Raw genomic sequence first — 14,702 nt, 5'->3', positions numbered from 1 at the left:
ATATTTTTCAATAAAAGAACAGTAAAAATTTATATTTCAACATTAATCTGCATAACTTTTATTAAAAAGTAAAGAAAAAATGTCACGATCTGCATTGTAACTTTTACGGTAAAGGTTGTAACACGGAAACGTGTTTGGAACACGTACAAGACTAGCTCGGAAGTAACATGGAGCACTTACATTTAAATTCTGTAGATATCTTGAGCCAAATGCTTACGTAAATGGTTGAGCGACGCTGACGGACATCTATACCTCATCTCAAAAAGTACAATAAGATTTCTACATATATATTATTTATATCAAACCCAAGAAAATTTTCATTTGTCCAAAAAAATTTTCTGCATTATAAATTGACGGCAAAAATTTTCTTGGGTCGAAAAATCATTTTTGTACGGTAAATATTTATATAAATACGTAAATAAATTCCCATAACGACGGAAATCAACTCAATTGAATAACAAAATAAAAAAATTTTAATACAACCAATAAATAACATTATCAGACAAATATTATTTATTATGAGTGTATGATTATTTAATCAGTAATATTTTATAGCATTTCCCACACGCAAATTTATAAGCAAATAAATTTAAACTAATAGATATATATGCGCAGTGTTTGTCGTAGTAGAGTACAGCGTTTGCATAAATTTACTCTCTTAAACGCTGCTCTCACGTACAAGCATGTACTTTCTCTCATACGCGCTTTATGTTAATAAATATACGTATATATTTATAATACAAATATATGTATATTCACGTATATTTTATGCATGCATTAATACTATAAATTATAATTATTATAAATTGTCAATCGTGTACATAAATTTATAATCATGTTTTTTATCTACACCCTGAAAGCTTTCGTTGAAAAAAAAAATTTTATGCCAATAGTGGGTAATAAATTCCGGAAAAAAATGCTCGATTCTACAGAGGGCAGTCTACTAAACAAAGTTAATTTTTTTCCCGATCGATTTGCTTAATAATTAAGCCAAAAAACCAACTCCGTACATCCGTACATTTTTCTGTTCGGAATGACGGAAGCTCCATAACTCCGGAACTACTCAATCAAATGACTTGGTTTTTTTTTTAATGACTCGAGATCACTATTCCCTGTAGCCCCATTGGTAGAAAATCATTTGAATCCTTGATCTTTATTTTTAATCGATAAATCAGTGTGTCGAAGTTTGAAATAAATTTTTATATATTTATAGGAAATAAATTAGACGTCAAAAAAAAAAATTGACTGAAATCATGGACGGAGATACGTGCAGATATCACGTATGGATCGATAGCGAGCACACATGAAAATTTTTAAGGTTTCTTTCTACAGACGTACTTAAAACTTGGCTTGGGGCTATGACCTCGTTCAATCGCCTGCAATAATTCATCTTTCGTATGCATATCGATAGTGAATACTATCCCATGTATTAATACATATACCCACATATGTATGTATATATTTGTAGTTCATGTAATATACGTAAGAGTATGTAGTAATATATATTGAAAGTAAAGTAAAGGAGTAAAGGAGTATAAAAGAAGAAAGAGCGAATTTCTAAAGCGATGAGCCACCGCAATTTACATCAGGGAATAGCTTCACAGATTTCACATTGTATCATCATTTTTTTCTCTCTATATATATTTTTATTTCACGGCAGTTCAAGTATGCAATAAATGATGGAGAATATTCTAAACTTACTCAGCGGATTTTTATAATAGAAAATTTTGAAAAAAAAATATAAATATCTTCCAAGTCGTAAAATATATTTAGTAATAAAATAAAATAGAATATGTAAGTATGAATTAATATCAATATAAATATTCAATGACATTAAATGTGATTTTAAAATTCAAATCGAATTTTTTTTTAAACTGAATTATTGAAGAAATTTAAAAGAAACCAGACGGAGAAATATTGTAATATTTCGATCAATTCAATATAATATTTATTAATGAAAATTTGAAGTTATGAATATGGATTTAAATACTATAGACGATACGACCTCAATATCTAAAATGTATATAATATATATAAGCCCACGAGAATATGTATTAATAAAAGAAAAAGGACAGGAACGAGTTTAAATATAAAATATAAATCAAGTATTAAAATTTTAAATTATAATTTATCCGATAATCTGGCTTGTGTTGACACACAAGATGACATTAATATTAACACAAGATTAATAATGATAAGGAAAGAAAAGATTGCCACTTTCGATAATTAATTTGAGTGGTAGGGCAGACATTTTATCGAGCGTATTTTTATCTCCTGGTGAAGTTACGGTGGAAACAAAAAGACGCCACTCCTTACAACAATTTTTTATCTAAACAAAAAGTGTAGGTTTGATTGTAAGCTGAAAAAGGTTCGAAAAGCCAACTTTTGGTGTTTGTAATTCATTGGTTTTTTTTTTAAGCCGAGCTGAGCTTTACCCTCTCTTAACTCCTTATATTACATAAAGAGTTTTGAAAAAAGATACCGAGGAAGTGAGTAAAGTTTGACTCTGGGGATCGGTCTTGCGGTTTAAACTCTAGTTATATAGATACTTTTAAAGCCTAAACTGGTACAACATTTTTTGTTTAAAAACTTTTTCTTTTTTTTACCGTCAGCTGATACGTAGTCCAGACCACACGAGATCATATATATTTAAGTATGGTCTTACATTCTTATTCTCAACTATCCTTACTGAATTTTTATACTATATTACACCTTTTCCTATACCCAGTTCACCTTTACTTTACCTCTTTTCATTTTCTTTTAACATTTAATGCCAATTCTCAGTATTGCATCGATTTTAAGATACACCGACTAGACGTTTAAGTACGTGCTTAGATAAAATTTACTTTAAATTTACTGATATGTACTGTGTTGCACGTAAACCTTTTCTACGAAAGCCAACCCTCTACATTACCTATGACCCTTGGACTGAAAAATTTTTAAAAGTTTTCCATTACGTGTCGAGTCAAAAACATTAAAAATTATTTCTGCTCTGAAAATAAAAATTTCTTGGCACAAAAAAAATTTTACCCGCCCCAAAAAAATTTTTACTTGGCCCAATAATTTTTTTTTAATATGAATAAGAAATCAAAAATTTTCTGTGCAAAAACAAATTTCTTGCGTCAGTAAATTTTTTCTAGTCCAAGAAAATTTTTTTTTTGTATAAAAGAGTTCATATTTTTGGATTTCAATATATCAAGATTGAAGAAAATTTTTTTAACAATGAGCGCAATAAAAAATTATTCAAAAAAAAAAATATGAAAAATAGCCTCGCGAAATACAAAACACGAGGCGAAAAAATAATTCATTTTTACCGAGACTACTCAGTACTGGCATGACATTTTTGTTATGCCAACAGTACACCAGCCACTCGTTTAATTTTTTAGATTGCGATGCTTGCGCTGAAAAGTTGACGAGTACCATAGGATAAAAGAATACTCGAGTAGAAAAAATATAGAGACCTAATTTGAGCCTTTTTATTTTTTACTGTCATCCGTATACTTTTTTTTTTACAGGACATTTCAAGAGACGTATTGTTAAAGTTGAAAAAAAATAATGGGCTGTTGTTTTAGATAAAAAATGAATAGGCAATGACTAGAGTACAAATTTTTTTAGAAACAAAAAATACATAAATAAAAAAGAGGTCACTGTCAGGTTGTTAAGCCTCTTGAGCATGTGAATAATACTGAGTAATCCAACACGCGTGATTAGATAACATAAAAGATGTATGTCTGCATATATGTATGTCGATGTAAATGTATGTGGATATATATGGATGTGGATGAATAAATGTAGTTCATCATAATAATTTACCTTTCTCACTTGATGTAACAAATGACACGCACTCCATTATCGCTCGTTATGATTTTTCTCTTTAGTAAATTTTAGTTGAGAACATCAGAAGCGGAAACCGAAATGAAATTGCCGGAGGTCATTTAAAGAGGGTGGAATATAATAGTGTGTAGGTTAATACACACTAGAGATAGATGGAGGTAAAGAATCAAGAGTAAAGAGTCAGTGTGAGTATTATGTATATGAGATAGTTGTAGATGATAGAGAATATGACCATCTCACAATGAGAGAGATAGAAAAACAGTTGGTCATGTATATTCAGGTGAGTTAGTATGGTTACGCCTAAACTCAGCCAGCTCCCGCTTGCCCGGCACCCACGGATAATTTATCAAAAGATTAGAGTGCCGCAAGGTTCACTCTGTAATTACTGCCTCGGTACCTCCACTCAGTTTGCCTTCAACTTCTCGTCCTTTCCTCTCCTCTTCTCTTCTCTTTTCCCTGTCTGCCTGCTTGCCTTCTCCTCACGGATGCGTAACGATGTATTCAAATTTATTACGAGTCTTCCTTTGCCACGCGATCTCGCGTTTTAACGTAAAGTTACATCTCTACCTACATATATAAATATATATATCTACATATGCCTGTACACTTTTTTCGACTACCTGGCTTACAACTACGTACTTTAGTCGTCAACTACTTTCCATACATGTTTCATCATATTCGTAATAACGTATATTTAAATATGTTTCTTCAAGTGTATTTCAGACTACATTAATCATCGCTGTTTATTTAATATTATTTATTATAATTTAAACTTGCTAATTATTACCCACATAGATTTTTGTTTAAACAACTGGATTTCACGAATTTTTTGGCGAAAAAACAAAATAATTCAAAAAATTCTTTTACTGGGAGGCCCATTTTGCCCCCTCAGTGCCCTAAATAATCGAGAGAAACAAATAGGGCTGCATTCAATGGCGATCTCAAGTAAACAAAAAAAAAATCAAGTCAATAGCTCGCGTAGTTCCGCAGTTACGGAGCTTCCGTCCATCCGAACATAAAAATGTACGAATGTACGGATTCGATTTTCTGGCTAAACTACAAACAAAATTCGTTAAAAAATTAATGAAACTCGTTAATTCGAATGTTCTCTATGGACTCAAGTGCTTTTTATCCTAATCTCTGTTATTTTAATTAAGGAAACACAGTTTTAATGGACGTAAAATTTCCGTCTATGAACACGCCCATTTTAAGGCGGATAATTAAATTAGTACATATAATATTAAATAAAATAAAATAGAAATAGTAATGAAGACTAAAGTGTATCAGGTGAATCAGCTTATCCAATTGGTAAAGTAGTTTACGTAAAAGAACTCAACGAGTTTGTGAGTGCCCGAGAATTGTAAAACAATTTATTGTTCTCAGTGTGTATGAGCACATGGTCGAGGAGTCACCAATGCCAGAGAGAGCAACGGAGCAGTGGCAGAGTGCGGTGGTACCCTTAAACTCAGTCAATGTGCAATTCAACCCTCGATGCACACACTGACACGTAAATTGCTTACATACATGTACATATACATATATATAGAATCATGACTACACACCCACCCCCAAGAGACATTTCACCAGGAACACAATAAGGTCCGAGGCACTCCAGCTCGTTAATAATGGGACGGGCCAATGTGCAGAGTACTGTGGCATACAGTAGTACAGTAGAGGACGTTGGGCATTGATCGGGAGCACATGGGGAGGAAACAATGAACAGGAATGCATTACACACTCGCGAGCTCGACCCCGGACAAACATAAATCGGCATTGCGATATACTCGCCTACATACTCTTCTTCCAATTCTCACTCTTTTGTTCTAGGATATACTATCGTCGCTTGTGTTTCTAAACCCTCTTTCCCTCTTTCATCCCCTCTACCTCAACCTCCATCCTCATCATCGCCCTCTGACTCTAACTCTGCCTCTAGCTCTTCCAACTTCTGTTATTCTATATATAGACCAGTATTATACCGCAGCTATACTTTTTTTCTTTATACAAAAAACCATAACCTAAATTTTAATATCAACATATATTTTATTATGAGACTTTTATTTCAGCTGCGTTAATCCAGTCATACTTTTTTTTTTCAGCTATCAAAAGTTGTGAAGATAAAGTACCCCGGTATTGAAAGGGTAAGGCTGTTGGATAAAAAGGGTTTAAGTGCTATATTTTTTTTTTCTACCCCGTCTTATGATGGCTATTTTTTATACTTAATACCTTTAATGCATCGCGGCCATTAATATTTGTTATTAAAATCATTTTATAATGTTAATTATTGAGCAAGCTTTCAAAATTAATTATTTATATAAATTTTGAATATTTAATTATACATGCTGCTGTGGATACTGAATAAATCATCGAATATATTATCGATTGATGATCGATAAAAAATAAATTTGACTTATTTCAAATACGCTCGGGGATAATTCAAATAAACTTTGATATAAATGCCCATTTAACGCGGAATTTAATAATTGAGGTACTTCAAATATACTGCTTCTATGATAAATAAATAATTAATGTTCATATAATTAAGTTTTAACAACAATTTGAATTGATATGATAGCTCGCACATTGATAAAAATTTTTAATGAGTATGATTTCGATTTTTAGTTACTTTGAGTTCAAATATCGCGGAAACTATTAGATTTATGAAAAAAATTGCTCAGATCTTTTTTATAGACAATTTAATTTCCTATATAATTTATAAATATCATTTTTGCCGTATCTATGATAGTTTAATCAGAATTTAAATTCAAAGTTTGGATAAAAAAAATTTATTTGAAAAAAAATCGCAGCTCTTAGTATTTTTTACTTCTAATCAAAATATCACTTGAACTAATGAATTTATCAAAAAAGTTGATTCAATATTTTTTATTCAGAATTTAATTTCCTACAAAATTCATAGAGATCATTTTTACCGTATCTATGATAGTTTAATCAGAATTTAAATTCAAAGTTTTGATAAAAAAAATTTATTTGAAAAAAAATCATAGCTCTTGGTATTTTTTACTTCTAATCAAAATATCAATTGAACTAATGAATTTATCGAAAAAGTTGATTTAATTTTTTTTATTCAGAATTTAATTTCCTACAAAACTCATAGAGATCATTTTTACCGTATCTATGATAGTTTAATCAGAATTTAAATTCAAAGTTTGGATAAAAAAAATTTATTTGAAAAAAAATCACAGCTCTTAGTATTTTTTACTTCTAATCAAAATATCAATTGAACTAATGAATTTATCGAAAAAGTTGATTTAATATTTTTTATACAGAATTTAATTTCCTACAAAATTCATAGAGATCATTTTTCCATATCTATGATAATTTAGCCAGAATTCAAATTCAAAGCAAACAAAAACCAGAATTTCCATCCACGCGAATATGAAAATCGTCGTACGGTTCAATTTTTCGGATGAATTATCAAATAAAGCGGACCGTAAATTAATAAAACTTGTTCATTAGACCACTCGCAGTATAATTAAGTACTTTCAATATAAATTTGTCATATAATATCCCGAGTCAAAATTAAAAAACTAGATTCAGCCTCCAAATTCTACTCGAGGGTAAGGAGGCTGAAATTAGTTTTTTAGATAAGCCCAAGCTGTACAACGAAACCTTAATTTCAGCCTAAACTTGGTATTTTTGTCCGCTTTTACCAAGTTTAGGCTGAAATTAGTATTACAGAACCCTAAAATGACCCTCCAAAGCCTACAATTTGAATCAGGTGCGGGGAAAGAAGGGAAAGGAGAAGGAATGGAAATCAAAATGGCTGCCGGGAGCGGGAAAAATTTAAAATTTTAAAATTATTTTTTTATTTATTAATTATAATTTTCAGAAATTTGAACAAAATATAACTAAAATTATCAAATTACTTTAGAAAGAGAAGACGCGAAAATTGAGCCATTTCTGTATTTTTTTTTTTTTTTTTTTTTTTTTTTTGATGATGCATCAGATTTTCGATCATATTAATTTCTAACCGAGTAGAAATTTTTAATTTAGGGAAAAAACTCTATAAATATCAACCGAACGCACACGATTCAGTGGGATTCGAACCCGGGACCTAACGAACGAAAGACCGACGCTTTAACGACTAGGCTACGCTACCGATAGTGACTGCTAAGTTTACTTGTGCTATATGAGATTGTAAGAATAACTCACTTTTGAAACAGCAAAATATAATTGAAAATCTATTATTAGTAATAACAAAAAAATTTCTTATTTTTTTTCGTGTGCTATATAATCCTGCGTGTAAGTAATTGTGATATGTGTAATTTTGGTTATATAGTTATGTATAAAATTATTTAAAAAATATATAGGCTCTATATATGGCCATGTACCCCCATGAAAAAAATTTATAGAAAAAATATATTTTTCATATTCAAAAATGTATTAAAAATATATCTTAGAATATGTAAAAAATACATGTATAAAAATATATTTGTAAATATAACAAAAATATAGGTATGGTGAGATAAAAAAATATATTCGTAATAGGGGAGGGTGGGGCAGAGCGGCCCCCCTAAGCCAATTATTATTTTTTGTGGCTTTCAACCATAAGATCACTTTACTTTTGTCCTATTTCGAACAAATTTATGGACATTTTGCAAAAATTCTGAAAAAAAATTTTTTTTTTTTGTGGGGCAGAGCGGCGCCCCTTCAAAAAGTGATAAAAAAAATTTTTTTTTTCGTTTTTTTGTTTTTAAATTGTTTTCATCATTAAGGATGTATTTCTTTCTCTTGACAACTATTTTTGGTTTTATATTACTCGAAAAAAATTTTTTAAAGCGTAAAAAATCGTTCACTCTCGATTACCTTAATTACTAATTGTTATTTAATAAAAAAAAAATCGATTCTATAATTTTACTTTATTTCAAAAATTTATCACCTAAAAAAAAAAATTTAATTTTTATGAATTTTTAGTGACCAAATTTGCCTCTTACATAGAGAAACGGCCGAAAAATATGAAAAAATAATTTTTTCGAAAGTTTCGGCTGGTCCATTTTGCCCCAGGTGTTATGCGTAGGGCTAGAAATGTGGAATTATGATAATTTTTTTTTAATTTGACGATAAAAATATGAAAAAATCACTTTTTCAAAATTTTAGGCTTGTCCATTTTGCCCCAAATGTTATGCGTAGGGGTAAAAATGCGCAAACATATCGGATTTATAGTAATTAGTCGAAAAAAAAAAAAAATTTTTTTTGGTCAAAATTTCAGGGGGGCCGCTCTGCCCCATGGGGGCCACTCTGCCCCACCCTCCCCTATATTTTAAATTTATAAAAAATATAATTATCAAAATATCAAAAAATTATATAAAAATATGTTTTTCTGTTAATCAACAACATAGAAAAAGAAATATAAAAAGTTTATGTAAAAAACATATTTTTTATATGTTTTTCCTTACATTGTTGATCAACAATTGTAGATTGACGAAATTCTATGTTCCATGAAATCGTAAAATTAACCTACTTATACTCTTAGTAGGCTGAAGTACCGAAAAATAGGGTTTTAAAGCGATCTTAGGTTTTGGAGGTTGAAAATATTATTCTAAAACACGAATTTCGGCCTCCATACCCTAGTTTGAGTATAGTGAGGGTCAAAATAGTATTTCACATTCAGCGGTAGGTACAACATCAAAAGAAATGAGGTTTTTGAGGCTCGAATTAGTGTTTTAATTTTGACTCGGGATATTAATTGTAAGCTACTTAATCCAAATGTGTAAAGCTTTGAACTGAAGCGCTCCGTGTTTGAAGTTTCATTAAATGCTTAAATTATTCAAATTACACAGCGACAACAAATTTAATTATTTATATGCTTTCCATAAGTTTATTAAAATAAATATAGTACAAGAACAGATTAATGACGGGTATTATGTAAAAAATTAAGTCTGCAAGCAGATTTAGTATGTGCAGAAAAAACGTATTAATAAAATTTCATTTTTCTGACAGTGAAATTGAAATTTATGGAGTCTTTCCTATCAAATAGAAGCTTAAATCCCGTGGGATCCTGAATTACGGTCTATGCACAGTAACACAGTGTTCGGTAGTTCGAGCCCATATCTATACTATATACATATATGTATATATATAACATATATACACATCTATTATCTCACTCTCGCTATTCGTTTTGCTAAATCTCTTATGTAAAGTTATATTTCGTCAGCTTAACTATATATTTCCCAGAGTAATTACATTTACCTGTAATAACACCCGAGTATTTGTATTTATATCGCAATATATTAATATAACAAACGAGACAATCGCTTGAATTATATTTTATTGACATTTGATAATAAATCAAACAAGATTGTTTGCTTAGTATATTTAATTTAATATTTATGGTGTCATATATATGTATATGTATAGGTATTGTATATTTAACAAACATTTTACTGGTGAACAAAATTTAAAATAATCGGGTACCTTAGTACATTTTTTATCGCGCAAACCCAGGGATTAACGATGCTTACATCCGGGCACCGACTCACCATGAACAAAGAAGAGAATTAATGACCCGAGACTCAGAAACCTAGGAGGGCGTCGTCGCGAAGTAGATGAAGAGATAAAAGAGGATGAGAAACGGTGGTACGACTACTATACGACGACGACGACAACGACGACGACGTACCACTGTGGAGATCTGTACAGTAACGTACTCTAGATATTTTTTAAGGGTCCACTTTTGTATATATATATATATATGTATAAAAGTGTTTACATTGCTATGTAATCATTACGACGAGAGTTCATCAGTAGTTTCTGGCAGAAATTAACTCAAGGGTTATTAGTGCATACAAAGAAGAATTTTTTTTTTTTAAATTAAAAATAATTTTTGCTGTTTATATTTTATCATATAAATTAAAGAATAGAAATTTTGTTTTTAGAAAAATTTAAAAAAAAATTTATGTATCAATGCTGATTTTTTTTTTTAATTAAAAATAATGAGTGATTTAGATTTTGTCATTAAAAAAAAATTTTGGTGAGGAAAATAGGAAAATTTTTTTATTTTTTTAAATAAAATTTGATATATTTATGGGTGAATAATTTTTTGTATGCACTGACAACTCGTTTTTTTTTTTTAATTGAAAACAATGTTTGCAGTATATATTTTATCAGGCAATAGTACCAAATATTGACTGAGCTGAAATTAATGAATGCACTTAAAGACAATAATTTTTGAATAGTGGAATTTAATTCAGGAAAATATGAAATTAAAGTTGTAATTTTTCATGAATTAAATTCCACAATTTAAAGGTTCAAAAGCTTTGAGTACTCGATCATTATTTGAAGCTCGGTCAATATTTGGTACTTTTACCGTAAATTAAAAAATATGAGTGTGAATATCACAGACATCAGACAAATTTAAAATTATAAATAAATCGAGTAAATAATTACAAAAATAATAATTTTAAAAAATGTTATTAATTTTAAAATTTTTTAAATACGCATTTTTTCAAAATTTTTTTTTCATTAATACTTTACTCTATTTATTAATAATTTTAAATTTGTCTGATGTATGCATTCACATTCATGTCAAAAATATAAATTTTTGTATTCAGGAAAAAAAAAATTGACGTATTAATGCCGAGTTTTTTTTTAATTAAAAATAATGACAGTAATTTATATTTTGTCATTAAAAAATTTTTTAATTCTTTGTATGCACTAATAATTTTTTTTTTTTTAATAAAAAATAATGTCACGATTCTATAATTTATCATTCGTCGAAAAAAAAAAAATTTCGATAAATTTCAAATAAAATGTAAATGATATTTAAATAAAATATTTATGAATATTGAATTTATAATTTAATTAATTTATAAAAAAAAATTAATTAATTTTTTTAATGGGTTTTAAATTCAAATTAAATCTAACTGTTATTTTTAAATATTTTCGACCAAAAAACGAATTCGGTAACGATAAATTATAGAAAATAAATTTAATAGATTTCATTTGATTAAAAATATATGTATATTTTATTCATATATGTGACAAAAATAATAATAATAGTGAAATTTAACTTTTTACATAAAATCATATATTTGAAATTTATCGATACGTTTGAATACACAATTATCGTTGAATTATACAAATGACCTACGGCTGAAAAAAATTTATATTTCAATAAATTTTTTTTCTGATGAGTGTACAACTTTTTTATTATTTTCTATTTAGTCAATTTGAGTTAAATAACAAATGGAGAATTTTTAAAATACACCCAACTCGTTGTTATCGATAACAATGCAAACATAAATATACAGACAGAAAATTAAAAATAAAAATCGTGATTTTTATTTATTGAACATGCCAACAAAGTGTGTATATCAGTTTTTAAAATCATCAATATATATATATACATATATGTAAATATATGGGGAGCAAAAGAGATAAAATGTGAAAGAAACAAGGAGAGAGATATGTATTTATATAAAAGTTTAATGAAAACATTTCACTCACGAATAAAACAAAAAAAAAAAATTTTTATTCTACGTATTCCTAGCACTCATCACACTCTGTAATCTCATTAATCATCGAACAATGACACGTTCTCGTCGGAGTGTGATAAGCCGACAACAAATCGTTAGGAAATAGAATTACTCATTCATATTTTCATACATTTGTAGTATATATATATATGTGTTTGAACAAACGTTTAGCTGATTTTTATTTTAAATTATAAATTAAATAATCCGATTATTTAAATTTAAATAATTTTTAAAATCAAGTATTATCAGACTTTAGATAAAAAAAATTATTTTTGCAGGTAATTTATATAAAATTTAATTCTCGAAAAAAAATTACTGATGTATTTTTATCATAGGATTAATTGTTTGGACCGAATTTTAATTTTCGGTTGAAAAAAAAAAATTCACTAAAAATCGCTTACCGAAAATTATTACGTTAAATTTGAATATTGATTGAACTATTGGATTTAGGAAAAAAGTTATTGATATCTTTTTTGTAGAGAATTTAATTTCCTATAAAATTGTATTGAGTCATTTTTGCGGCATCTGTGATGGTTAACTCAGAATTTAAATTGGAAGTATAGAAAAAAAATTTATAATTTAAAAATCACGACTTTTCCCGCCTTACGTTTAATTTAAATATCTATTGAATGATTAGATTTGAGATAAAAGTCATCAGGACCTTTTTTGTAGAGAATTTAATTTCCTAAAAAATTTCATAACAACTTTTTTTCGTAGCTCTAAATGTTCAGTCACAATTACCGTTTGAAATTAAAAAATTAAACCCGTCTCTTATCTTTGATCCTCAGTAATTAGTAATTTTTTATTAACTACAGCAATACTCCGTTACAAAAAGCCGTCAGCGACTTATTAACAAATGTAATAATGAGATCTGTACACCAGTAAATGAAATAAAAAACAAAATGAATCCAATTGAAGCAATTTAAATAAAATGTTAATCTAAAAGTGAAGTTTAAATTTTTCATGATAAACAGCCGACAAAATAAATAAAAAAAAAAGAATAACAACAAAAGTACAAGTGGTAATACCGGTTTTCGCGATGTAGTCATTGCGTGTTGAATTCGCTCGAAGGGACCAACGAGGACGCATTGTAAGTAAAGGCTCCAAAAAATAAAAATAACGAGAACCAGAACCAGAACCAGAACCAGACGAAGAAGATGGCAAAGTTTAGTTTGAGAGACGAGACAGTTAACTTTATTCTCTTTTATACTTTTTGTATCCTCTCTTTACTTTTATATCCTATACATCTACACTAGTTTTATATTCTCCTCTTCCGGTCGTTCAAGGTGCAATTGAGGGCACTCTATCTATCTACGTATCGATGATCATATTTTAAACTGAATAGGGATATAGAGCTTATATATTTTACCGCAAAAATGTTAAAAAATTCTTTACAAAGAAATATTTCAATTTCGTCTATTAAATTTTTTAAAAATCCGATACTTCATCTCGAAAAAAAAAAAAAATAATAAAGTAAATTAAAAGGAAAAACAGATATAAAATATTCTCGTTGATGGATTTTTCATTATCCAGCAACAATAATTTCTTTCCTATTTTCTTGGAGTCCAGAGGACAATAAATTTTCCACGATTCGTATATTTTAAAACTTTTTTCCACCATCATACCGAGCAACTAAAACTTTAAGATTTTATCGCAATAGCAGATAAAACAAGTCTCATTTCTATAAGAAAAACACGGGGAAAAATACATACATATATATGTATATACACAAAAAAAACTTAAAGATGTCGCAATAATTAGTCGTGAAAATTTTGAGCCTTTCACATTCTGATAAAAAAGATCGTGAGAAAAAACGCGAGAAATGGAAAAAGAGAGAGAGAGAGAGAGAGTAAAAGCAAGAGGATGAGAATAGAGAAAAATATCAGAGAAAAGAAAGTTTTTAGAAAAGAAACAAGAGGACGAATAAGTAAGCAGTACAGAGTATGTACAGCAAAGTAGAGGGTGGAAGCTTGTAAGAAGTAGGTCAAGCGAACAAGTAGAACGACGACGACGACGACTATCATCAAGTGATCTGTATCACTCTCATGCTACCTAATTCCACCTACTTCACCTCCACCTTCTTCACTTCTTTTTAACTTGCGCCCTTATTTCGTGTAACTTGCGCACATATTTTCTTGGAGATTACTCTATACTTTTAGTCTTCATATACATATATATATATATATGAAACAAATGTATGTGCAAAAGACACCAGAGTATATAGTCGTAATAAATGACAAGAGAAGAAACAAAGTCAGTCACGTAACACGTAATGCCGCGCGGGCGTTGTCGTTACGTTCATTGGGATGCCGCGGGAATCACGTACAGACTCCCCGGCCGTTGCCGCTGCCTCTGCTGTGCATTAATCACACG

The 14,702-nt window shown here is 29.1% G+C and overlaps 1 protein-coding gene across 1 annotated transcript in view; it reads right to left on the bottom strand.

The window, feature by feature from the left end:
• Positions 1-14,702, bottom strand: part of LOC130664447 (leucine-rich repeat-containing protein 4B-like) — an 82,337-nt gene that overhangs the window by 64,145 nt on the left and 3,490 nt on the right. The window lies entirely within an intron of this gene.

The sequence above is a fragment of the Microplitis mediator genome, chromosome 3 (assembly GCF_029852145.1).
Source record: "Microplitis mediator isolate UGA2020A chromosome 3, iyMicMedi2.1, whole genome shotgun sequence".
NCBI classification, from domain to species: Eukaryota; Metazoa; Arthropoda; class Insecta; order Hymenoptera; family Braconidae; genus Microplitis; species Microplitis mediator.
The sequence above is the reverse complement of the archived record's forward strand: the minus strand, read 5'-3'. Positions and strand labels throughout refer to the sequence as shown.